Source organism: Gorilla gorilla, chromosome 6, assembly GCF_029281585.2.
Source record: "Gorilla gorilla gorilla isolate KB3781 chromosome 6, NHGRI_mGorGor1-v2.1_pri, whole genome shotgun sequence".
NCBI lineage: Eukaryota > Metazoa > Chordata > Mammalia > Primates > Hominidae > Gorilla > Gorilla gorilla.
The window spans coordinates 141333090-141357578 of record NC_073230.2 but is presented as its reverse complement, the minus strand read 5'-3'; the positions used below and the strand labels follow the sequence as shown (position 1 = coordinate 141357578).

At 46.5% G+C, this 24489-nt stretch overlaps 1 protein-coding gene and 1 long non-coding RNA gene across 3 annotated transcripts in view; one reads left to right on the top strand and one right to left on the bottom strand.

Moving 5' to 3' along the window:
- Positions 1-24489, top strand: part of PLXNA4 (plexin A4) — a 451337-nt gene that overhangs the window by 306523 nt on the left and 120325 nt on the right. The gene's annotated exons all lie outside the window — the stretch shown is intronic.
- Positions 4137-7595, bottom strand: LOC109027838 (uncharacterized). The gene is made up of 3 exons (XR_002006928.3): positions 7542-7595; positions 6862-7286; positions 4137-4352 (listed from the first exon to the last, which is right to left on the bottom strand). It is a non-coding gene; the product is annotated as an uncharacterized lncRNA (long non-coding RNA).

Below are 24489 nucleotides of genomic sequence, written 5' to 3'. Positions count from 1 at the left end.
GAGGGTAAAATAAAGAATTGCACAGAGTGGGCAGAAAGCCAGTCTTATATTTGGGAATGAGGAAAGTGAGGCAAAGGAGGAAACTGTCATGCATGGTATTTCCATGGTGCTGTAGTTTCACTGTCTGATACTTTAAAGCAAGGGAGCTAGGGGCAAGCATAAAGTAGTTTCACCTGCATGCATTCCCCTGTGAAATAAGTTCCTTTCTTAAGAGACCAGCGCAGTCATGACAGGTTAGGGAGCTCTATGCCAGCCACGTTGTATCTCAAGGCCCTGCAAACCATGGAGTGGCACTAGAGGCTGGCAAGTTCATAAATAACCCTCCCAGTCTATTGCATTTTTAATCACGGTGTGTACCATGATCACTAATGGCACTTGCTTACGGGACAAAGCCCCAGTATTTATCTTGTTTTAATTATATTAGAAAGCAGTGATATTCAATTAACCAACTAATCAAGCAAGCCAATCAATACTGGTCCTGGCAGGATTCTCCATTGCCTGGCTTATTGTTCTGGGTGGCAGTGCGTGCATTAGAGTCAGATGGAGTTAACTCTTGATGGCCAAGGTCCTGCTGCTAAGAAGTAGGCAGGAGCAAGGAAGCCAGAATTCAGCTCTCAGACATGGGCAGAAACCCCACGGGTTCTTTCCTTTGCTTTATTATGGTGAGGACTCACAACAGCCTCCATTTGGTTTGAGGTGTTATTTGTTCTACATAGTATGCTTGTTTTCCAAATACATGTAAAAAACCATTTCCTGCATTCTGAGGATTGAAGAGCTGAGATTCCATATCATATAAGAAACCAATGGCAGAGCTCTAAGTTTTGAGCTGAGAATCTAAATACCATGAGATGATGGCATGATGTTTCCAAGGATTGCCATGTGGTTCCCAGTTCCACCACGTAGCTTAACAGTGGTGGATCACCCTGGGAAGCCTCTACCAAGACTATTTGGGGCATGTGTGTCTAGACTCATGATCAGCTGGAAGATGTACTAAGTCAAGATCAGAACTGCTCTAGGGCTGAGGGCTCTGTGAGCTGGGCACACCCCTCTCCCCATTCACATGTGTCCAAGGACATCTGGCTTTGAGACTGTGTGGTTGGTTGTCCAGGGATTGGAAATGGTTGTTGACTAGAGAGGAAAGTGTTCTCCTTGGGCTATGCTCATTATTCTTCATCCTCATCAGGTTCCTCCTACAGACACACCTGAACACAAACACTCACATAACAACTCCACTTCCCAAGGTGAACTGATGACTGAAATTTCCTCAGGGTTTCCTAGTTACCTGACTTCTGAGGCAAGAGATAGTGTGGAATTTGCTCCTGGATGCTCCTTACTTGGGTGGTTATGTATTCATCAGACCCCAAGCCTTGCGACAGTTTCAGGAATTCCCACCCTTCACAAAGCTGAAGGTCTCAACTGGAACCTCTGTATATGGTCTGCTGCTAAATGATGATGGCACTAGAAAAGGAGAAACTATCCAGATAAGATGGGATTCAAGGATGCCCACCATTAGCTCACAACTCCCTAGCAGGTAGCATGGCCCATACACAAGATTAATCCCTTTGAAGCCCAGTCACTTTATTCCAAAATGGAAGTAGTTCTGTTTGATGACCAGACTGTACCCTAGAAATGTCTTTTCAAATGTATTAAAGCTCTAAGGCACCCTTGGATGGAAAGTAGAAATCACTTGGTGCAGCCAGGTCGATGCTTATGCAGAAGGACAGTAAGCACGTTGCTGGTTGGAGAAACCACCCAAGTTCTCAAGCCCTTGCACCTCTGTGGGCAGGTGACTCCCTGCTACTTGAGATAAGCAAGACTCAAAACCTAATTCCTAAAGTGCAGCTGTCTGAATCCAAGTGAATATGTGGAAAAAATGAGACATTTCACAGAGAGATAGATTAAAAGGAAAAGAATCTTAAGACTGCCATAGTTTCCAAACATTTGATGAGTTTCAATTCATTAAGAGATTCGTAGGCTTGTTAATTTCCTAAGAGCAAATGGGACCCTAATGTCAGACAACAATCAGTAATTTGAAGGGGGCGAAAAAGAATAAGAAGTAAAACAGTCATTACCTAGCACGATGTTTAATCAAAAGACACCAGGAACTTTCAACTTCACAGTAATGTTTTAAAAGGTTGGAGATTTCAAATGCACACAGTCTTTGACTCTGGCTAGCAGGCTGGAAAAATGGACATACTTGTGATAATTGATTGTGATGGATTTTTAAAATTCAGCTCCTTACCCTCCCCCTCACACCCAAACACAGACACATACACCACACATATACACACACTCTTACCCCAAACCTTCTCTTTTTCCCTAGAGCTGGATTCAGTTTGGGTTCCAGCCCAGTGAACATAGGGAAACAAGGCTTTATCATGGGATTTGATGTCTGCTGAGCCACACATTGATACTGAGTCAACTTCTTCTTGATTCTGAGCCATTTTAGAGCTCCTCTTTTCTAATGACTTTTTCTTATTCCCACCCATCCCTTTTCATGTTATAGTTAGGACCTGTGTGCACCTCCATTTCCCCTGCTCTTCAGCATTAAGGGTGTGACCATGTGGTTTGTGGATTCCCCAAGCCTTTTGGGACCCCCATCCTGCACTGGCTGCTGGCTTCTAGATGACTGCTCAGAATGTTAGTGCCCATGTGTGTGGCTGGCAGGGTCATAGCGCACGGTACCTGCAGCTGAGCCCTGTCCTGTTCTTCAGGGACTACCCAGGTTCACATGTGTATCTGCTAGGGTCTGTGTACACTCGCTTCTGCTACACAAGGTATTCAGTTTGAGATTCAGGGATTCATAAATACCTAGGAAGGACCCCACTGATATTGTCTGCCTGCTCAATTCTTTGCCCAGGACTGAAAATGACCCCAATCCTGTCTTCTTGCTGTTCTCCTGCCACCTGATCCTTCCCATACACACCCTTCATATTGCTACCCAATTCCTAATTGTTAGATTCATGATGCCAATTGACCATTCAATTGAATGAATGAATAATGGTTCCAAAGGCTTCTCTTCAACTTTTAAGGTGCTGCGTTGCCTGACCTGACCAATATAGCACAGTACTTAGCTTGGGATAGACACTTAACAAATGCTTGATAATTGGTAAACAAAATAGTGTTTTTGAAAGTATGGAAACAACCTGTTTTGATCTAGATACTTAGAATGGTTTTGAAACCTGGACAATCAGGCAGGACCCAGCTGACCCCAAAGCACAATTCAAACTCAACACCCAGAGTTTCTCAAAGTTATGAACCTGGTATATGGTGTGGTTGGGACTCAAACCCAGGTCTCTTCAGGGCTCTTCCCACTCACTATTCCTAATTGCTTCCTGTGGCCTGCCATTGCTTGTTGCATTTGTCGTTGTTTAAAAGCTGATTTTATCTACTTCTGAGATCAAGTTTCTCTATTAGCATTAAAAGGGACAGACAGGGCTGGGTGCAGTGGCTCACGCCTGTAATCCCAGCCCTTTGGGAAGCCGAGGCAGATCACTTGAGGTCAGGAATCTGAGACCAGCCTGGCCAACATGGTGAAACCCCATCTCTACTAAAAATACAAGAATTAGCTGGGTGAGGTGGCAGGCGCCTGTAATCCCAGCTACTTGGGAGGCTGAGGCAGGAGGATCACTTGAGCCCAGGAGGCGGTTGTTGCAGTGAGCCGAGATCGCGCCATTGCACTCCAGGCTGAGCAACACAGTGAGACTCTGTCTAAAAAAAGAAAAAGAAAAAAAAAAAAAGGCGGTGAGGACCGACAGTATTTCCCAGAGCCAAATGATGCCCAAAGAGTAGATGAGGTAGCTCAGGGCATGAGGAGCCCAGCGTGGCCTGTGGTTTAGGTGGTATTATAAACCCAGCTCGCCCTGTGTATAGCAGAAGTAGCAGAGGGGCCACAAAAGCAAGCACTGCCTACTTTTAAGTGTCCCTGCAAACCAGGGCATATGAGGCCTCATTTGCAGAAAAAAAAAGGGTGAGGTCTAAGTTGGGGAAATTCAAGGTCAAAGCCAGATTTGGACCGAATTATTTGCTACTACTCCCTAAGCCCCACTCCAGACAGTTGACCCCACAATAATTTCTGGGCCCTGTGGGCTGCATCTCCCTAAAGATAAAAGCAATTTTAGTACCTGCTGCAGAGAAAGTAGAGGGAGCAAACTCCAGGGGAGAGGGTTCTGATGGGATATGGATTCCTTCATAGCAATTACCACAAGCACCAGAGCTTTCAATTTAATTAAACCAATTCTTCAGCTTTGGGATCCATCTCTGGGCTTAGTTGCTTTTCTTCTTTCTTTTCATTCTTTCTTTTTTATAACGTTCTTGCTTCTTCAGTCTTGTATCTGAGTGCAGCGGGATATCTGAAATAATGACGAGCAGATGAACAAAAAAGGAAAAATGATTTCTCTTCTGGTGCCTTAATGGAAGGCAGTGAAAGAACTGAATCAAGAAGTTAATAGTTACTATCATTTATGCACCCTAGAAAGCTTGATACAGGCAAACTCTAAATTATCTTTGCTAATGGTACAGTGGTAGCAAATGAAATGATGCCATGGATCTGTTTAGTACTTGCTATTTCCCAAGCGATTTTCCACACAATCTCTCATTGAACCTACCCAGCAACTCCTTGAAGTTGGCACCATTATCTCATGTGACAGATGAGAAAGGTTAAATGACTTCGCAAAAATCACCCAGCCAATATGTGGCAGTCAGCTCTCAAATCCAGGTCTTTTGATTTTGAGTCCAGTGCTCCATAAACAATCCTAAAATCTCATCTGGAGTGTTACTTTTAGTTTTCTCTCCCACAAAATCAATGCATGCAATGGACAATTTGCTAGGTTGTAAGTGTCAGCTCCGCTCTGTCTTCTAACTATGGGTAAAGCTTCCAAACCAGAACTAGAGTGTGACAAGCTCTCAGAACAACCCAGGTAGGGTTTCTTACCCCTACTTTACAGTGAAGAAGCTGAGGCTCGGAGGCACTCATAACTCAGCCCAGGCATGTCTCTAGTAAACAGTAGGCTGCTGCCCCAGCCTGCTCTGATGGGGTGCCACGGGGCTGCTGGCTTGCAGGGTGGAAGTGCTGCAGATGCCTGCCTCTTGGTAAGCCTGTGCAGGGTGGTGGTGAGTATGGATGGCATGGCCAGAACACATTTGGCATGGCCAGTCCTGCAGTCCCCACCCCACTGGTGGTGGGCCAGCCATGCTAGGTTCCTTTCCACAGAAGTTCCCGTTTTGCATCTCTGCCAACTAGATGGATGTGAGGGAGAACAGGAAAACTGTGGATACCCAGGGGAGAAGCTCAGCCTCCCTCTCTCATATGGACTTGTGCTTTCCTCAGTGGTCCTGTGCAGGCTGCCTGGATGTAAGGCTCAGGGGTCCAGACTCAACATAAAGCACTGGAAGCTTACAAGGGGTCACATGCCATAAAGGAAGTGAGACTTCAACCCCCCTAGTAAGAGGAATTGGTTCCACTGAGCCACCCACTATTTGTGGCTTCCCACCCCCAGCTCCATCCAAACCTTGGGCTGTGGTGTTATGCAGAGTTGTGTGAACTTGAACCACTGACCTTATGGAGTCATGAACGACAAGTGGTCTCTAGGGACTGGCAGTCCACTGATGTTTTGACCCCTTAGACCCAGCATCTCTGCCTTCCTCCCCAGCCTCCCCACTGAGCTTAAGCCAGCAGAGGAGCTCCCCCTTCCCCCGAAATGCCATCCAAAGCAGATGGTGCCTCTCTCCTTAGTGCATGCAAGGAATAAGCCTAACAACAATATTAATTGATCAGTTAATTAATTTAAAAGTCTGATTGCCATGGGAACCTGACATGTACATAACACTGTGCTATCTCCTAGTAAGTGGGCTGGGAGAGGCAGGCTCACCCCATTTGTCTGTGCCACCAACTCTTTCCTACCTGCAGCCATGGGACCACCTTGAAGGACAGTCCTACTCCCCTCTTTACCCCCTCCATGGAAAGGGGAAAAAGCCCATCAAGGTTTGCTGTCAAGGGGTCCACTGAAAATCAAGTTACAACCAGCACAATGTGTTTCAGAGCATCTGGGCTCCGATCCATCAGCCCAGGACATCATTAATAATCCACAGCCTAATGACGGAGATGAATATTGGAGCAGGGAGCAGAGGGGTGGCGGCCCCCGAGTGGCAAGGCAGAGAGGGAGAGAGTGACTTATGAGCTTGGTTCCAGGTGTAACCTTCTCCCCACCACCAAGCCGAGCCAGAATGATTTATTGATACAGTAAACGGATTTTTATAATTAAAATTGATTTTCAGTTTTAGCCTGGTCTGGAAGGGCTGGGTCAAGTTCAAGAAGGGAAAGGGGGGCAACCAGGGGAAAGGAAGGGAAATGTACTCTCAATTTCCCATATATCTCGGATTGTTAGAGCAGGAAGGAGCCTCTCATTTTACAGCTGAGAAAACAGCAGCCCTGAGAGGTTGATCTATTTGGTCAACCTCTGCTGGTGAAGTAAGGCAGAGCTGAGATTGGTTTTGGGTCTCCTGGATCTCTGAGATACACTCATTTCCCTGGGACTCTGTGTGTAGGTGCTCACAGAGCCACAGTATACTGTTGTATAGGTTGGTCACTGCACAAGGACTCCTCACCAAGGGGCTGAGTAGGGGCTGAAATCTAGCCATGTCTTGTGCACTAGGGCAGAGTGGCTGCTACCCAGAGGGTGTGCTCGGAGGCACCATCTGAAGCTGTTTCTTTTAGTGGACTGCTCGAGGCTGGCCGGCAGCTGCCCAGGTCCTAAAGGGCTGTGCCCATCTGACCCACTCCCATCATTCAGTGCCTGGAGGCTATGCTGGGGATGTTTATTGACAGCCCCTGGTGGGCTTTGCTGCAGACAGTGGAAATACCTTGGGGTGTGGCGTGTCTAGCCTAGCATCATTCATCAGGCAGAGAACTGGTGACACTGGCAGCAGCAGACACTAATTGATAAATAGTGTGGGTGTGTCTGCATTTTCACACACAGATGGGCCTGGGCACATCTGGATTGCGCTGGTGCTTCTGGCACTCCCACATGTGCACACACTGCCCTTGTTCAGTCCCTGCAGGAAAAGCACAGCTAGGAGAGAGAAAGTGAGTTCGTGTCCATTGCCAAATTTCACTGAGTAGCCTTTTTCTGTTCCAGCCCACTGCAGGCATCGCAGCCACAGGACTCTGCATCCTTCCCAACCTTGGCTCTCCACATTGGGTCCCTCAGCCTTTGCAGCAGCCCCAGTACTGGTGGCAGTTCTGCTCCTTCCCCTTCTTCCACGTCCCCTGGGCATGTCAGATTTGGCTGTGTGAGAGCAAGGAAGGACATTTGAATGTAGGTGTATTCATTAAAGGAATGATAAAACAGTAGTATACTGCCTGTTTTCTAACTTACTATTTTTGAATAGACTATTTTTTAGAGCAGTTTTATGTTCACAGCAAATTTGAGCAGAAAGAGGTCCTATAAACCCCCTGCCTCCTCCCACTGTCCACCCACAGCGTTCCCCACTATCAACATTCCCAACCAGAGTGGTCCCTTTGTTACAATCAATGAACCTACATTGACATATCATTATCATCCAGAGTCCACAGTTTTCGGTAGGGATCACTCTGGGGTTGTACATCCTATGGGTTTGGACAAATGTGTAATGACAGGTATCCACCATTATGATATCATACAGAGGAGTTTCACTGCCCTAAAAATTCTCTGTGCTCTGCCCATTCATCCCTCTCCACTCCCCCAACCCTGTCCAACCCCTGAAAACTACGGATCTTTTTTTTTTTTAATTTTTATTTTAGGTTCAACACATGTATGTGCAAGTTTGTTGCATGGGTAAATCGCGTGTCACTGAAGTTTGGTGTACAAATGATCCCATCACCCAGGTAGTGAGCATAGTACCAGATAGATAGTTTTTCAACCCTCAGCCCCCTTTCATCCTCCCCACTCTAGTAGTCCCTAGTGTCTGTCATTCCCATCTTTATGTTCCCATGTGTACTCACTGTTTAGTTCTCACCTATTAGTGGGAACATACAGTATTTCATTTTCTGTTCCTGCATTGATTTGCTTAGGATAACGGCCTCCAGTTGCATCCATGTGGCTGTAAAAAGCATGATTTCATTCTTTATTATGAGTACATAGTACTCCGTGGTATCTATATACCACATTTTCTTTATCCAGTCTTCTATTGATGGGCATCCGGGTTGACTCCATGTCTTTGCTATTGTGAGTAGTACTTTGAAAAACATACGAGTGCAGGTCTTTTTGGTAGAACAATTTATTTTTCTCTGGGTTGATACCTGGTAATGGGATTGCTAGGTTGACTGGTAGTTCTGTTTTAAGTTCTTTGAGAAATCTCCAAACTGTTTTCCACAGGGGCTGAACTAATTTACACTCCCACTGATAGTGCATCAGTGTCCTTTTTTCTCCACAACCTCACCATCTGTTATTTTTTGTCTTTTTAACAATAGCCTTTCTGACAGGTATGAGATTATATCTCATTGAACCACAGGTCTTTCTACTGTCTCCATAGTTTTTGCCTTTTCCAGGTCATATAGTTGGAATCACACAATGTAGGCTTTTCAGATTGGCTTCTTTCATTTAATAATATGCATTTTAGGTTCCTCCATATCTCCTCATGGCTTGATAGCTCATTCCTTCTTAGAACTGAATAATATTCCATTGTCTAGATGTACCACACCATTTATTTATCCATCGCCTACGGAAGGGCACCTTGTTCGCTTCCAAGTGTTGGCAATTATGAATAACATTGCTATAAATATCTGTGTGCAGGTCTCATTTGGTGGGTAGTGGATGGACCACCCCTCACTATAGAAGAACCAAGATGCACAAAGGCTTCAGTGAGTCCAGTCTGGCTGGAGGGCCTTGGGAATGCACACGTTATCCCACAGGTGCCAAGCCCTGGAGGTTTGAAGGGAATACCATGGGCTGGTTTTCTTTTGCTTTTCTTTTTTTCTTTTTTCTTTTTTGAGTTGGAGTTTTGCTCTTGTTGCCCAGGCTGGAGTGCAGTGACACCATCTTGGCTCACTGCAACCTCTGTCTCCTGGGTTCAAGTGATTATCCTGCCTCAGCCTCCCAAGTAGCTGGGATTACAGGTGCGTGCCACCACACCCAGCTAGATGGGCTGGTTTTCTAAGCCGTGATCTCTGAGTGATATTCCCAGCTGTACTGAGAAATAAGTCTGAGCCTGCAGACTCTCTGTAGATGGAGGGTCCATCCAAGCTTTCTGTGCTATTCATTTAGGGTACCCTAAGAATTCTAAACCCTGAAGTGGCTCAATACTGTCTGCTAGGGATGGAAGAGGGACCTCTTTAGAAGCTAAGTCACCAAGAGATGTAAAGAATGCTCCTAGCTATTTGTTTTTGTAATTATGATTAGATTACCGTGGCACACAAGCAATAAATTAGGGCAACAGTACCAGTAAACACAGTTTAATGTTGCGTCAAACCCTTTCATAAGTCATGTCTGATTATATTTAATGATGTTATTCTTATTATTTTTCTTCAAATTGGATGTAACTGGCAAACACATAGCATAAATGTCTGCATTGAGTGGTTATATCCAATAAAAGTTTGGATTAGGCAACTAAGTTTTTACCCACCTCTGGGATTCTTTGGTCCTAGAATTAGGTTAGTGCAGCCAACCTACGCTTTCATAGTTATTTTTGTCTTCTTCCCAGGTGTTTTCCTGGATCTGGGGTCTGGATGGGTGTGGGTGGTTTCTCCAAGCATCACAAAAGGTCTAAGCATAGCTCCTACAGAATTGTGCACATGAGTGTCACAGGGTCACTGATCACAGGGGACAGGAAGGAGGAGAGTGGTGAGAAAAGAGAAAAGGCCAGCCCCAAAGGCAGGGGCTATGGTCAGGCAGGGTCTCCTGCTCCTGGAGTCATTGAGAACACAGGACTTTCACTTCTGCTCCTTGACTCTGCTCCCAAAAACAAGCCTGCAGCAGCCACTGCCAGCAACGGCCTGACGCCAGCCCATTCGTGCTGAAGTGTGAGTGAGAGAGAGCCCACTAGGCAATTTCTGATAAAGAATGAAAGCAGGAAGAAGAAAAGGGAAAATCTAATAGGGAGCTGAGGCATGCAAAGCTAATCTTTCATACCCTGTGGTGTCACCAATGCCACCCTTTGCTCAGCCCCCGGCCGCCTTTCGTCGACACAGCAGCTATTTGGTCTGCACCGTTTTCAGATTCCCTTCACTCCTTGAAGAAGCATTGGCCAGAGAAGCACCAGGGGTGGGGAGACCCTCTCCAGGCTTTGCTGAGTCTCAGTGACCCGACATGAGGGCAGACCAGGGTGGCCTTCCAGGCCAGGAGTCTTGCAGAGATTAGATGGGCTCTACGGGGTGGAGCTTTCTGTCCAGCTTTTCTGCCTTCAATGACCCTTTTCCAGCTACACCCTCCATCTCAGAGAGCTGGCTTTATTAAGGCCCGTGCTAGCCAAAGATGCCTTTGCATGTCAATGATTTTGCTGGATTCTTCCTTGGCTGGACCAGGGTGAATGGCACAGAAAGCTGAGAGGGACCCTTCCAATTCTTCCATCTACAGACATTCTGCAAGGTCAGACTGATTCTTCAGCATAGCTGGAAAGATGCCTCGGAAAACATGGCCTAGTAAACCAGCCCACGGCCTTCCCTTCAAATCTACAGGGCCACAACTGAGCACCTGTGTCAGAACTAATGGCCCACTCAGTTCTAGCAGCCTGGGAGCCCTGTGAAGGTCAGATTGTCCTAAAGAATTGGCCCACCTGTGGGCTCCTGCTGCTCTGTGTCCCCAGACCATACCCTTGGCCCCGTAACAGGATGTAGATTCCCTACCAAGCTCCAGGCAGCAGTTGCCTCGGGATATGGCCAGCCCTGAAGTCTGCAGTCCCTGGATCCAGTGAAACAATTCCATAATTGGTAAAGTCTCATGAAGTCAGACATACCAGCCCCTGCTGGGTTTGGCCAGGGTGACATTGCACCACCACACTGAGCGATTGTCTAGAATCTTGCCAGGCCCCAGATGATAGAGAGCCTTATTTGGAGATGTGTGTCATGTAGAAGGAGACAGACCTTGTGAGGGAAACATGTTGGCCAAAGAGTGATTATAAGATATATTTGAGGCCGGGCGCGGTGGCTCACGCCTGTAATCCCAGCACTTTGGGAGGCCGAGGCGGGTGGATCACGAGGTCAGGAGATCGAGACCATCCTGGCTAACACGGTGAAACCCCGTCTCTACTAAAAATACTAAAAATTAGCCGGGCGTGGTGGCGGGTGCCTGTAGTCCCAGCTACTCGGGAGGCTGAGGCAGGAGAATGGCGTGAACCCAGGAGGCGGAGCTTGCAGTGAGCCGAGATCGCGCCACTGCACTCCAGCCTGGGCGACAGAGCGAGACTCCATCTCAAAAAAAAAAAAAAAAAGATATATTTGAATGGAAATTCTCCAAGCCAACTCTGCCTTCATCATTGTCCATGATGTTTGGGACAACTTGCCTCTGCAACCAATTAGGCAGCTGCTGCTCATCACGAGAGAGTTACAGCCACCTGGCCCCTGCAAGAGAGGGGACTGGAGTGGAGAAAGCAGGCTGCGCCATGTCATAGAGCAGCCGTTGGTCACAGACACCTTGTGTTAGGGACCTGGCACTGCCACTCACAGGCTGCGTGACCTTGACCAAGTCGCTTAACCCCTCCCAACCTGTGTCTTCATCTGTAAACTGGAGGCTGTCCTCCCTGAGCTGGCTACCTCACCAGAATGTGGTCATAGGAAACCATGGCTGTGAAATTGCTTATGAATGGGGAAGCCATGTACAGCTGTCCAGTGTTATCTCTATGCTCACCTCCACCCTGTCCCTGTGCCCCCATAGCCTTCCACCTGCCATATCACTCAGATTCCAGGGCAAAATGCATAATCCTCAAATCACTAACTCTTCTGCTCCCTATGATCAAGGCCAGTTGTCCCAAACCCAGCCCATTAACAGGGTCATGGGTGGGGGAATGAGTGGAGGAGTACAGGGCCTTGAGAAAATGCAGATGCCCAGCTCCTGGGAATTTTGATTTTGCTGCTCAGAGCTTGGCCCAGGCACCAGCATCTTAAATCCAGCAAAACAGAATCTACTGTTGATTCTGTTGCTCAGTGAAATTTGGAGCCAATTAACCTAGACCCCAAATTCCTGCCTTTCCCTCCTCCTTAGCACCTTGTAAGTGCCTTGATTCTCCCCTTAAACTGTGAGCATCCCTGAGAGGTGGCCCACAACTCAGCAAGCGGTGGCATGGTGAACTTGCCTGGGGAGGCACACAACCCAAACCAGCCCCCACTCTGCCCCAGACTCTGGTCCAGGTTAAGCTATATTCCCAGCAACATCCGAAGCAGGCTTAATGGAGGAGAAAAGCATTTGAAAATGAATTCCACGTATGGCATGCTACCTGCCCTGAATTGTCACATCCGTTTTCTTGCTGCTGCCTCAGCCCTGTATCCTGCAGGTTTGTTTGCAAACTCAGCAAATGCCCCATGTTTAATTGTGTCTGGAGGCTGCATCCTCATGTCCCTGTCACAGCAGGGGCTGCTGGATTCTGTGCCAAATACCACCATGCTGGGCCTCACTGCCTGACCCTGGCCTTCCAGACGTGCCGTGCCAACTCATGTCCCAACATGCCGGCACACAGCATGGCCTCTTGTGCTTGGCTAGGAGCCAGCACAATTTCCTATCCCAGACCCAGGGCACGCTTTTGGTTATGCCTGTTCACAGAGGTCAGGGGAGACCCTGATTAAATAAAGAACACAGATAACCTTGACCTCATTTCATCAGATAGTTGGAAGTATTCCCTGTCTTTTCTTAACTTTTCCAGGTGCTGGGGCAATAAAACTTACTTGCTGGGGTTTTCCTCTTTTCCTTCCTATGCAATTCAAGAGCAGAGCAAAAGCTCTCAGAATAGCTGAAGAGAGGAGAGAAAGAGACAGGGAACTGGTTGGAAAGTTCTGGGGCTGCACTGTGTGGCCAAAGCCCTATTGATAGGGAGGGGTTCTTTAGGCCTGGGGATCACAGGGCATCACCCAGTGGAGTCAGTGGTCAGGTTAGGAATAAGACTGTGAGATCCCATCACAAGTTCTCTTCAGTTCTGACTCCTTTTCCAGCACTTACATATATGGTAACTGAGGGCTGAAGTATTCAGCAATCACAGGGACACATATGGAAACCTTTAAAGTTGAATTTTAAAACTGAACTTTGCATTAAGGTGAATGTTGTCTGTCCCAGGAAAAGCAAACCCAAAAGATGAGTTGGCCATGGTGGTCGTGCCTGTAAGGGCAGATGCTGGGTGTTAGGTTTGGATGGTCTAGGACTGTGTTGAGTGTTTTACATGTATTATGTCATTTAATCTGCATAGCTTTCAGAGGCTTGAGAATGTTGAGTGCGCCTGACCAAGCTCTTAAGTGGCAGAGTCAAGATCTAAGCATCAGCTCTCAGACTGCACAGCCCAGGTCCCAGCAGCAGCAGGTCCCAGGTCCACTGTGACCCACAGACTCCTAACACTCAGTTATTAAAAGCCTCCACCTATCTGCTGCCCCTCCCTGTGGGCTGCTACACTTTTAGATCCTTCTCCCAGGTTCTCCATCTACTGAGCTTGTCTGTCATAGGCAATGGCATTTTGGTATTGGGGGTTGTCTGTTGCTGTAACAGAGGCCTGAATGGACAGAAATAGGGTGGCTGAGACTCCCGGCCTTCCCCCAGGCCACCCACCCTGAGAATGGGCCCAAATTAGCCTGAAATTAGCCTCCTCCTACCCCATCTCCACCCCAGGGCCAGCAATTATTTCTGAGCTCACTGAACCCCTAGTCTAAATATAGCTCTAATAGCCATTTCTCATTTTGGAATGGGGAATCTATTCTGAGCCTTAGTCGGATATAGATCAGACTCCCCAGATGCACAAAATGTGAAATGGATGCATTATCCCTACCACCACCACCACTCACCCCTTGAAAACGAACTTCCTAATGGAAAGCAACTGGCCTACTACTACAGTCCAGTGGGGTCAGCTCCTGGCAGATGGAAGCGGGAAGCTCTGCATTACGTCTGCAGCCTAGAAAGCATGAAGGCTGGCACAGCGCCGCTGGGTCCCCTGACTGTCCTCCCAGTCCCACACAGAGAAAGGCAAGAAGGGACGTTGCTGAGCACTGACAACAGGATTTAATTGTCACCTAATACTGCTCCCTTTATGCATAGGAGGAAACTGAGGCTCAAAGACACACTTTTGATAAGTGGCTGAGCCAGGAGTTGAATCTAGGACTTCAGAAGCCTGTGCTCTCTCCATTCTCTTAGAAAGGATGTGCACACAACCCTTTACTCACCCTCACAATTGTTTATGTTAATGATAGATAGAAATGGCCACGGTAAACTCTAGTGGTTTCATAATTCATCATTAGAAGTTGCGACAATTTCCTTTCTTAGAATTCAAAGTATATTTCAGATTGATATCACTGTACTTTTTTGAGATCACAAGAGCTAGGGAAAGGGCAGAGCTAACGGTCCCTATCATACAGATAGATGAAGTAACCAAGATGAGAATAAAATTAAGGGAGATCCTGGAGTGAGACTCCTGGAGATTTTTCCAGCCTTAAGATAGTTAGTTATGTTGGAATCTTCTGGCTAGAAAGGACAGTAGAGATCAATTTATGTTGAACACTGAAAGCTAGACAGATGAAGACAATTGCTAAGGGCTTGCAGAAGTAAGGAACGGGTCTAGGATTACAGCCCAGGTCCTAGGACCCCCAGCCCAGTGATGTCCCAGCACACCATGACTCCTCCACATGGAAACTAAACTGATGCACACATAATGCGTGATAGCGTCTGCACATGTGGGGGCTGTAGGCAGAGGTGCCCTGGTCCTTGCCCAGTAATTTCTGTGGAGAGATGGAGTCTTCTCCATGCTGGGTGGAATTGGTGTGGGTTTTCTGCAGGAAGCTTCTGGGCGGACAGGTGACATCCCTGAATAAGGCATTGCCAAACAATGACTTTCCCACCCAATATGGGATAGTTAATTTTATAAGGAGAAAACTCCCCCATGGCCCAGGGCTCACTTCTAGGGTGCTACTGGTCAGAAGGTAAACCAAGAGGGAGAGACCAAGAAGCCAAGAGCCCTTTCCATAGTTCCAGAATATTAGAAATCTTGTGGGTATAAAGAAAAGTTGGGCTGGGAGTGGTGGCTCATGACTGTAATCCCAGCACTGTGGAAGGCCAAGACAGTCAGATCCCTTGAGGTCAGCAGTTCAAGATCAGCTTGGCCAACATGGCGAACTCCTATCTCTACAAAAAAGAAATACAAAAAAGAAATTAGCTTGGCATGGTGGTGTGTGTCTGTAGTCTCAGCTACTCAGGAGGCTGAGGTGGGATAACTGCTTGAACTTAGGAGGCAGAAGTTGCAGTGAGCTGAGATCGCGCCACTGCACTCCAGCCTGGGTGACAGAGTGAGACTCTGTCTCAAAAAAAAAAAAAAGAAAAAAGAAAAATTCAAGCTGTCACCCTAAAATAAATTTTGAGCTGCACAGTTAATTTAGTTTAAAAGACTAAAGGTTAAAGCATCTTTAAAATATTATTTTAATTTCCCAAGTCAATAATACCCTGTCTGTGAAAAATTCAAACTCCCCAAAGTTAACCACTGTTAGCAGATATGTAACTCTCTCTCTAGAAGTTATTCTTTGCACGAGGTTTGCATATATATGTATACACAGCTGCACAGTTGTCTTTTGAAAACAAACATTGAGTCTTAATATACCCTTTTTATAAAATTTGTTTTTTTAACTCAAATATGAATCATAGACATTCATCCATCTTAGTACATACAGACTATTATCTTAGAGTGTAGATGTGCCACAATTTTTTTAGCCGGCCCCCTGTGGATGGATATTTAGGTTGTTTCCAAACAGTCATTACTACATACAAAGCCACAGTGAACATCCACAGCCAACCACCGGTGTCTAGGTGCTAGTATTTCTGCAGGAAAGATTCCAAGAGGAAGACTTTCTGGGTCATTTTAGGTTTTAGTAATAACTGCCAAATTACTCCTCAAAATGGTTGTGCTAATCTAAACCCTCACCAACAGTGTATAAGGCATAAAACCCTTTTAGAGGCCAGGCATGGTGGCTCACGCCTATAATCCCAGCATTTTGGGAGGCTGAGGCAGGTGGATCACGAGGTCAGAAGATTGAGACCATCCTGGTGAAACCCTGTCTCTATTAAAAATACAAAAATCAGCCGGGTGTGGTGGCGTGCACCTGTAGTCCCAGCTACTCAGGAGGCTGAGGCAGGAGAATCGCTTGAACCCAGGAGGCAGAGGCTGCAGTGAGCCACAATCACACCACTGCACTCCAGCCTGGGCAACAGAGTGAGACTCCATCTCAAAAAAAAAAAAAAAACAAAAAACAAAAAAAAAAACTTTTAGAATGCTGTCATTTTAACAATTGTCCTTTCATATTTGAAGAATTACTGGAAGATGCCCTCAAAGCTGTATCTCTTACTGAAGAAGATACATTTTGCCTGTGTCCAGGATGACCCAGACACCAGAGGGCCCTCTTTGTCTTTCCCCAGCAGCAGTCTTGGCCCTGATCCCACAATGGAAACTCATATAAGTTCAGGAGAGTTAGGTGGGTACCTTGAGACAGGAGATAGGGTGAAACGAAAATGATTTAGAATTCCTCGGGTCATTTGTCGTCTCTGCCTCCTTTCTAAGCCAGCAGCACCTGGTCTCCTGAGAGTGGGGCCCTATGTTGATAAACCTAGAAGGTTCTCCTTCAGGAATATCAGTTTCCAATCATTTGAGCACCATAACTTTTCCCAGAGTCAAATACCTTTTTGAAAAAAGATGTTTGTTTCCTAGCCAGAGAAGCCTCATACCCAGCCTTGGTTGCCTGCGAGGAAAGATGTGTTTATTTGCACACATGCTCCTGTGGTCCAGAACACTTCTGCCCCCCATAGGTGTGTGCAAATGCTACTCATGTGCTGAGTCATGCACATCTGGGCACACCCCCTTGGGCTGCTGTGCACTCATTCACAAAATGTATCATTTACACACACTGTTTTTTTGTGGTTTGAACAGCCAGAGCATTGCTGGGAACGCTGGTCAGCAGAGCCCTTGCTAGAAGGAAGTCAGAGAGAAGGGTCAGGTGCTAGATGGAGAAGGGAGTGCCTGCCCAGCCTGCCCTGCCACTTCCCACAAGGAGCCAGTGCCAGCCAGCTAGGGGGCCTCAGCATATGCCTGGGGACTAGCTTGGCTCCGCTGCCTGGGCCGGGAGTTAGGTGTCACCATGCCAGCCCCTCCCCGCCTTCTTCTTGGCTGCAGAAACAAAGGCTCCCATTGAGCAGGCTGTGCTTGGGAAACACACAACAGCAGGTTCCCGGTCCCAGTTCAGAAGGGGCCATAGTCTTTGTGTCATTTGCTAAAAGATAAGCCAACCGATACTTTTCTCCAAATTTTAAGGTCAGTTAAATTAAACATTTTGTGGGGGTTGGTGACTTGTATGTGTGTGATGTGTGTTTAATTCTAGGAGTACAGCTGATGAAGAACTTGCTTGACAAGTTTTTAACTTATGTATTATTTTGAAGCAGTGTTTACGTAGCAGTAACATGAAAGTTTCTAATAAAATACCCAATGTACACAGAGTCAAAAAAAAAAAAAAAAAAGCTGGAACAGGAGCAGCACTTTGATCCCCAGGACAACAGCCCCTTCCCACCTGCTGGGCTTGGGGATGGGGAGGGAAACTTTCATTTTTCCCCAGGATGTGGGGCCCTGAGGCTCTGCCCCTGCTTCAGCCCTGACCTTAAGACGGGGTCAAGAATGAGCATTTTGACCAGGAGTCAGTATCTAGGGACTGGGTATCAAATGAAGAGTGTTGGTAGCCATGTAGCCTTGGACAAATCCCTGCAGCAACTGAGCTTCATCTGAAAAATGAGAGGATTGGCAGCTAGAATGTTTCCAAGGTCCCTCTCAGCTTGTTAACTGTGTGAATGCCAGAACACTCCTCTCATCCCCCATTCCTTTGGGCCTCCATGTTGGCGGGGTTGCTCTGGGGCTGCAGTCTCCTCTGTCAAATGCATAGGATCTGCCTAGCTAGAGAATCTCACACATTGCAACCCCGCAGCCCTGGAAGTCAGGAAGTCGGGCCTCCTGAGCCTGTGTGTGAATGTGTGCATGAGAGCTCAGAGAAAGGAGAGGATTTAACCTTTACACTAAGAGATTAATCTGTGGCAATAATCCAGAAATGATAGGTTTTAGAGTAGAGCCAAGGTTGCCAAATAAATGATCTCCGGGGGATTCTTGGAATATGTACAAGTGTAATAGGAACCACATTCATTCATTCACTTATTTATTTATGCGTGCATGCAAACATTCATTCACTTTTCTCATTTACTGAGCATGAGCTGAGTACTAGGTGTAGTGGAGTGAAGAGAGATGACTTCGCACCACCCATCACAGGGGCATTTTATCAGAGGAAGATGCTGGAACAACAGAGTTTACATTAGCATAACACTAATACATTCATATGTGTCATCCCAATTATTCTTCAAAACAACCTATCAGGGTACTTAGATGAGGAAAAAGAGGCTTGATGAAGTTAAATAAGTTGTCCAAGTCACACAGTGGTGGCAGATCCAGGATCCAAACCCAGGTCTGTTTTTCTCCCAGATCTCTGCTTCTCACTTGTCCCTGAGATAAAACTATTTCAAACTCTATTTTTCTCCCTAACCACATTTGAAGGAGTAAGAAAACCTCCTGGAGGAGGAGGCTGTGCTGAGACCAATTGTCATTCTCTCTTCAGGGCTGCTACTTGGTGATCTGCCCGTAGGAGGGGCTCCTCAGCCCCTGAACTCAGCCAAACCTTCCTGGTAGTATAGTAAGTAGCCTGCAATGCTGTGAAGTTTTCAACACAGGACCTGTGTTCAGCAGAGGGACCAGAGGTTTCTCAATCCCCTGTACTATGTTCTGGGAGCCAGTGGTGTCTGGCAGGCCCGAGGGCAGGCTCCAGCCCCCAGCTTCATTTCAATTTCCACCTTTGCCACCGCCCTGCTGCGTGACCTTGGGCAAGCTGCTCAGCCCCTCTGGGCTATGGCTTTTCCATCTGTGCAGCAGGGAAGGGGATCGCTCTCCCGCTTGGCAAGGTGTCTGGCTAATAACGATCACGTGCCATTTTAGCGCAGCCCACACTGGGAAGCCTGAGGATGGGGTGATATCTCTACGCTCTGCAGAAAGCACACTGCGAGCTCCTTGCCCAGCTTCCCAGCTACTGCCGTTTGCTAATGAGGACCAACATATGTTGATGATTCCGGCGTCGGCACTCGCTCCTTGGCTGTCCGAGTTCCCAGAGCAAACTGGCTTCCTATTAGGCATTTATTCTTATTAATAGCAACAAATTGCAGCCCTCCACAACATCTGCTACTTTTCATTTACAAGAAGCTTCCCAAATCATTTGTATTGGTAGTATTTTGTGACCAATTCTTTAAGGCAGAGCAGGACTGGATCCCCCTAATCTGAAAATGAATCCAGTGAGGCATGAAAAATGGGAATATTTTGTTCAAGGTCACCCAGACACACAGATTAGATTACAGCTTGGAACCTCAGCTCCCCAAGCCTCATGCCCTGGGGCAGTTGCCTTTGCTATTCTAAATATCATCAACCTTGACCCCAGAGGTCCTGCCTAGAGGCAAGTAGGGACAGTGGTGGTAGCCAAGGCCGCTGCCCTTGACCCTGTGCCTCTGTCTGCCCTCAAGTGAGGCCCAGCTGGATTAGCCCCATGGCCCAAGCACCAGCAGGAGGAATTGCAAAGCTCAAGGTAAATCATTCCCAAGGAGTTTTTACTGCTGCCAAGTAGAAAAAAAAAAAAAAAATCATTTTCTGACACTGGGGTGGCCAGATGGTCAGTACAAGGGGTCTGAAGCACATCTGTGCTTCTGGACAGCTGACCACATCTGGAGGGCTGCATTCTCTTTCCAGAGTCTTCTTCAGTACTTTGCTGAGGGGCTAGACCTTCCTGAGATCTGTAGATCTATGACCATAGAATTAAAAGAGCATGGCCAGCGTGGGAGGTACTGAGAAGGGCCATTTATCACGTTAGATCTGGCTTTCAATAATTTCTGAACTTGTACGGGTACATACGCCATCAATGTTTGCATGACCTATTTGAAGCACAGGGTGGTAAGAAGCTACCACACTGCAACATTCCCCCTCCTCCATTTGACTGACCTCTGCCCTCTACCATTCACGGGACCTTTGCATCCTGGTGTAACTTTCTGTCCAGCACCGGTGTATCAGCTAGCTATTGCCACAATAAAGCTTTGTAACAAACCAGCCCAAAACTCACTTGCATACAATAGACATGAATCCTCACACCCATGGCTCTGCAAAGCAATTGCATGTCAGCTCCCTAAGCTCAACTCAGCTGGGCAGTTCTGCTTCAAGCTGCTGCATCAGCCAGGGTTGTCTCCTGGCTGTGGTTTGGGCTCAGGTCTCTCTCCATGTGGGTTCATCTGGGGCCCAGGCTGAAGAGGAAACAGCTATTTCGGGAAGCTCTTCTCATAGCAATGACAGAAGCACAGAAGGCAAAGATGAGCACATAAGCACATCGGAAGCATTCATTTGCCTCGTGTTTCCTACCATTCATTGGCCAATCAAGTTCTGAGGCCATGCCCAAAGCCAAGAAGTGGGGAAGTACACACCACTTCTCTATTCACCATGAGGCCATAGGGGTGGAGACATAAAAGTCTTTTTAGGGAGTGAAGAATTGGGACTCATAATACAATCTGCCACAGCCTGGGACCAGCCTTCTGGCATCTGCCTTTCTTACCTGTTAGCCAGGTTCAGAAATACCTGTCACCTTTGAGCAAAGAGAATAGGAGTGACAGGGTTCCAGGCATGTGGAGTGACTTGAAATAAGCAGATTCTTGAGCCACTGCTCAACCACAAATTGCAGCCCTGGCAGTGAGGGCCTTGGAGCCATCACAGGGAGATTCCACAAAACCTTTATGTGGTCCCTGGCCAGCAGAAATAAAGCTTGGAAAGGCAGCCAGTGGTGACCAAAGGAGATGAAGGCGGGTGGAGATGCTTTGAGGAGCTCCCCAAGACCATGCCACTAAGACCCATGTGTATTACCGAGCTAAGAATTTGCCAGAAAAGGACTTACTTTTCTCAACTCTACTTCCTCTGCTCGGGGACAGTGACAAGGAAGGACAGCATGAGGTACAGCACCAAGTGCAGCATCTGCACAGCTTGACAGTTCCTCCAGCAGCCTCTTGGAGTTTCTTAATGGGTCATCTTGCCTCTTTTTTTCTTTCTTTTTTGACAATTTTGAAGGAAATTGGGTACTTAAGAAACCTTTTGGACATTTAAATTAATTCCAACCATCAGGCTCAGTGTAGCCATCGTTGCATTAGCATCCAATTATAAGAGTAGAAATGGAGTAATAACTCACATTTTGACCATAATGTCAAATGCTTAAACAAATTAGAGATACACACAGAGACTGCATGCTATATCTATGGAACATTTCTGAATGTAATCAGCAGAACAGCAGGCACCCTTCGGAATGTGAGCAGCAACAGGCAGAGTGGGACCCTATTGCCAGAGGAAAGCATCTTTTGAAATATCAGAGAAACCAGGTGGGAGTTGGGCAACGGGGGCCAGGACTCAGAAGCTGTAAAAATTCCTCCAGCTGCCATGGAGGACCCCCAGGCTCCCAGGTCCCCAAGCAATGGGCTCAGCTCATCAGATGGAGAAACTTATGAAGACCAAGGCCATGACTTAAAATCTGATTTGGGACCCTTTGCTCTCTTCTCAGTCATTCATTGCCTTGCTGTGCTAGGCCATTGTTTTGTAAATTTGTGGCCTTTGGAACTGGACAGGTTAGGAAGATGGTGATGAGGATGATGATGATGATGATTGTATGTACAACAGCAAATGATAATTCTATTTACAATCATTTAAAACCAGACCAAACTACATTATATTATTTAAGGAAGCTTACCTTGGTGGCAAAAGGATAAAACCACCCAGATTCCCAGAAAGGTGATCTAGGGGGAAAGGAAGTGTAAATGGGGAAGGGCACATGAGTGATTTCTGGCCATAACTGTGGATGAAAAATACCAAAGGAGAGCTTGAGCAACAGCAGGAGGATTTTCTAAAATCATGGGCCATTTGACCTCGTGTGAGTTATTTGAATTGAGAGCTCCTCATCTAGGCCTTTAGGAATGGGTGAGAGGTAAGGAAAATTTCCAGGAAGAACAAGGCTATGGCATTATTTTTCCAAATCAGGAAACAGGTATCCAGACCTTGAGAACAACAGAGCCAGTTATGTAATGATACATGATAGGAGACATTTATCCAAAACCCATTTGAGATTACGTTGAAAAGAATAGTGATGCCTATCTTTTGACTGAAAGATATCAGAATATTTCATAAAGATGATTGTATTAGTCTACCGGCAAGAGCTGTTCCCCTTTGACCCGAGGAGCTAAGCAGAGAACAGGTGTTTTCTTATCCATGCTGCCATGCCGAAGATGAAATAATTTGTCAAGTCCACTCAAAAGGATTATTTCAACTTTTTTATTGTGGTAAAATAAACATAAAAAAATTCACAGTGTTAATTATTTCTAAGTGTGCATTTGTAAGTACACTCACATTGTGGTGCAAGCATCACCACCCTCCATCTTCTGAATATTTTCATTTGCCCAAACAGAAAGTCTTTGCCCATTAAAGAGTAACTCCTTATTCCTCCCTTCCCCAGTCCCTGGCAACCACCATACTACTTTCTGTCACTATGAATCTGACATGTTGTAGCATGTGTCAGAATTTCCTTCCTTTTTAAGGCTGAATAATATTCCATTGTATGGATATACCACATATTGTTTGTCCATTCATCTGTTGATGGATATTTGGGTTGCTTCCATCTTTTGGCTATTGTGAGTAATTCCACTATGAACCTGAGTGTGCAAATGTCTCTTTGAGATCCTGCTTTTGGTTGTTTTGCAGGTGTACCCAGAAGCAAAACTGCCAGATCGTATAGTAATTCTGTTTAACTTTTTGAGGAACTGCTAAACTGCGTAATAGGTTTTTGCACAAAGCCAGGACGATGTCCCAAGACAATGTTGTGCAGACCCTACCCTAACCCTGCACACAATCCTTCTCCCCAAGCACAGTTTATGCACACATGGAGGTCCCCAGAGGTGATGGGGCTCCCATCTCTAGAAGCAGCAAAGGTGAAGTTGCAGCCACATCAATCAACACCTTTGCTAGAGTCTGGTGGCCAGGGGACAGACCTCAATATTTTGTGGTCTCTGAGACAATCTATCATTATGGCAGCTTAGGTCACGTTACCATCTGATTTGTTCTCCAAACAGAAGTCCCTCCCCCACCCCTCTTACTTTCTTTTTTCACCTCTTCCTGTGGTCTGAATTCCCTCACTCAGTTAATTAGCATGCCTGGCACTGCAGCTTAAGACTTTAATCAGCGTGGGCTGGTTTTAATTAATCGTGTGGCTCTGCATCTGGAGTGGTTTGTGTTCCAGGGTCAGGAGAGGAGCTGGAGTTGGGGGATGGGAGAGGCAGCTTTGTATGGTGTAAGGCTGTGAGTGGCAAGTCTAGGTATTTGGGGAAAGAGAATCATAGAGGCAAGGTGGCTCAGAGGCCATCTGGCCACCTGTGCAACGTACTAGCAAGTTGTGGATAGTAACTGGGGACATAAGGGAATACATTTATACTAAGCTAAATGGTTGGACTAAATCCAGTTTTCAAAAGTGATTTAAAGTATTAGAAAAACTTCTGATGCTTTGCAGAATTAACCGTGGGGTAGAGAGTGAGGCAAAGCAGTGATAGAGATGGAGAGCTGTGCAGCCAGTCTGGGAGGCCTTGGCCATGCTGGAGACTATTGCCTGATGGTGGGGTCTGGGAGATTTCCCTGGTTCTGTCCTTCCTTGGGAAGGTCCTAGCAAGGTGAAGGAGGTGGCACCTAGCTCTCAAATAATGGTAACCTTTCTACTTGGACTGTCAGAATCCTGTTGGCTCCCCAATTTGAATGTCCAGACTTTAAAAAAGAGTGGAGAGAACCTAGATCAAGTTCAGAAGAGAGTCGTAAAAAATGGTTAAATCATAAATAGAAATATTCCATAAGGAAAGACTACAGGCAGTTGGGTTGTTTACCTTTAAGATGAGAAAGCTCTAGCTGCCCAGATGATTGTCTTCAAGAGAAAGTTTTCTTGAAGGTAGACCTGGTGCCATTGTTATACATGTCCATGAAAACCAAACAAGTGAGATGAGGTTGACCTGAGAGACTTTGTCAGAGCATTAACAAGGAGCTTAGGATGTTAGGACTGAGAGGGAATTCAGACCTAACCCGCCCAGTTCCTCATTTTTCAGATCATCACAAAGAAGCCCAGGAGAGGCTTGTCCAAGTTTACCCAGGAAACTGGGGGGCAGAGCTGTGGCTGGAACCTAGGACTCATAATACCTGTGCAGGACTTGTGTCCCTGTC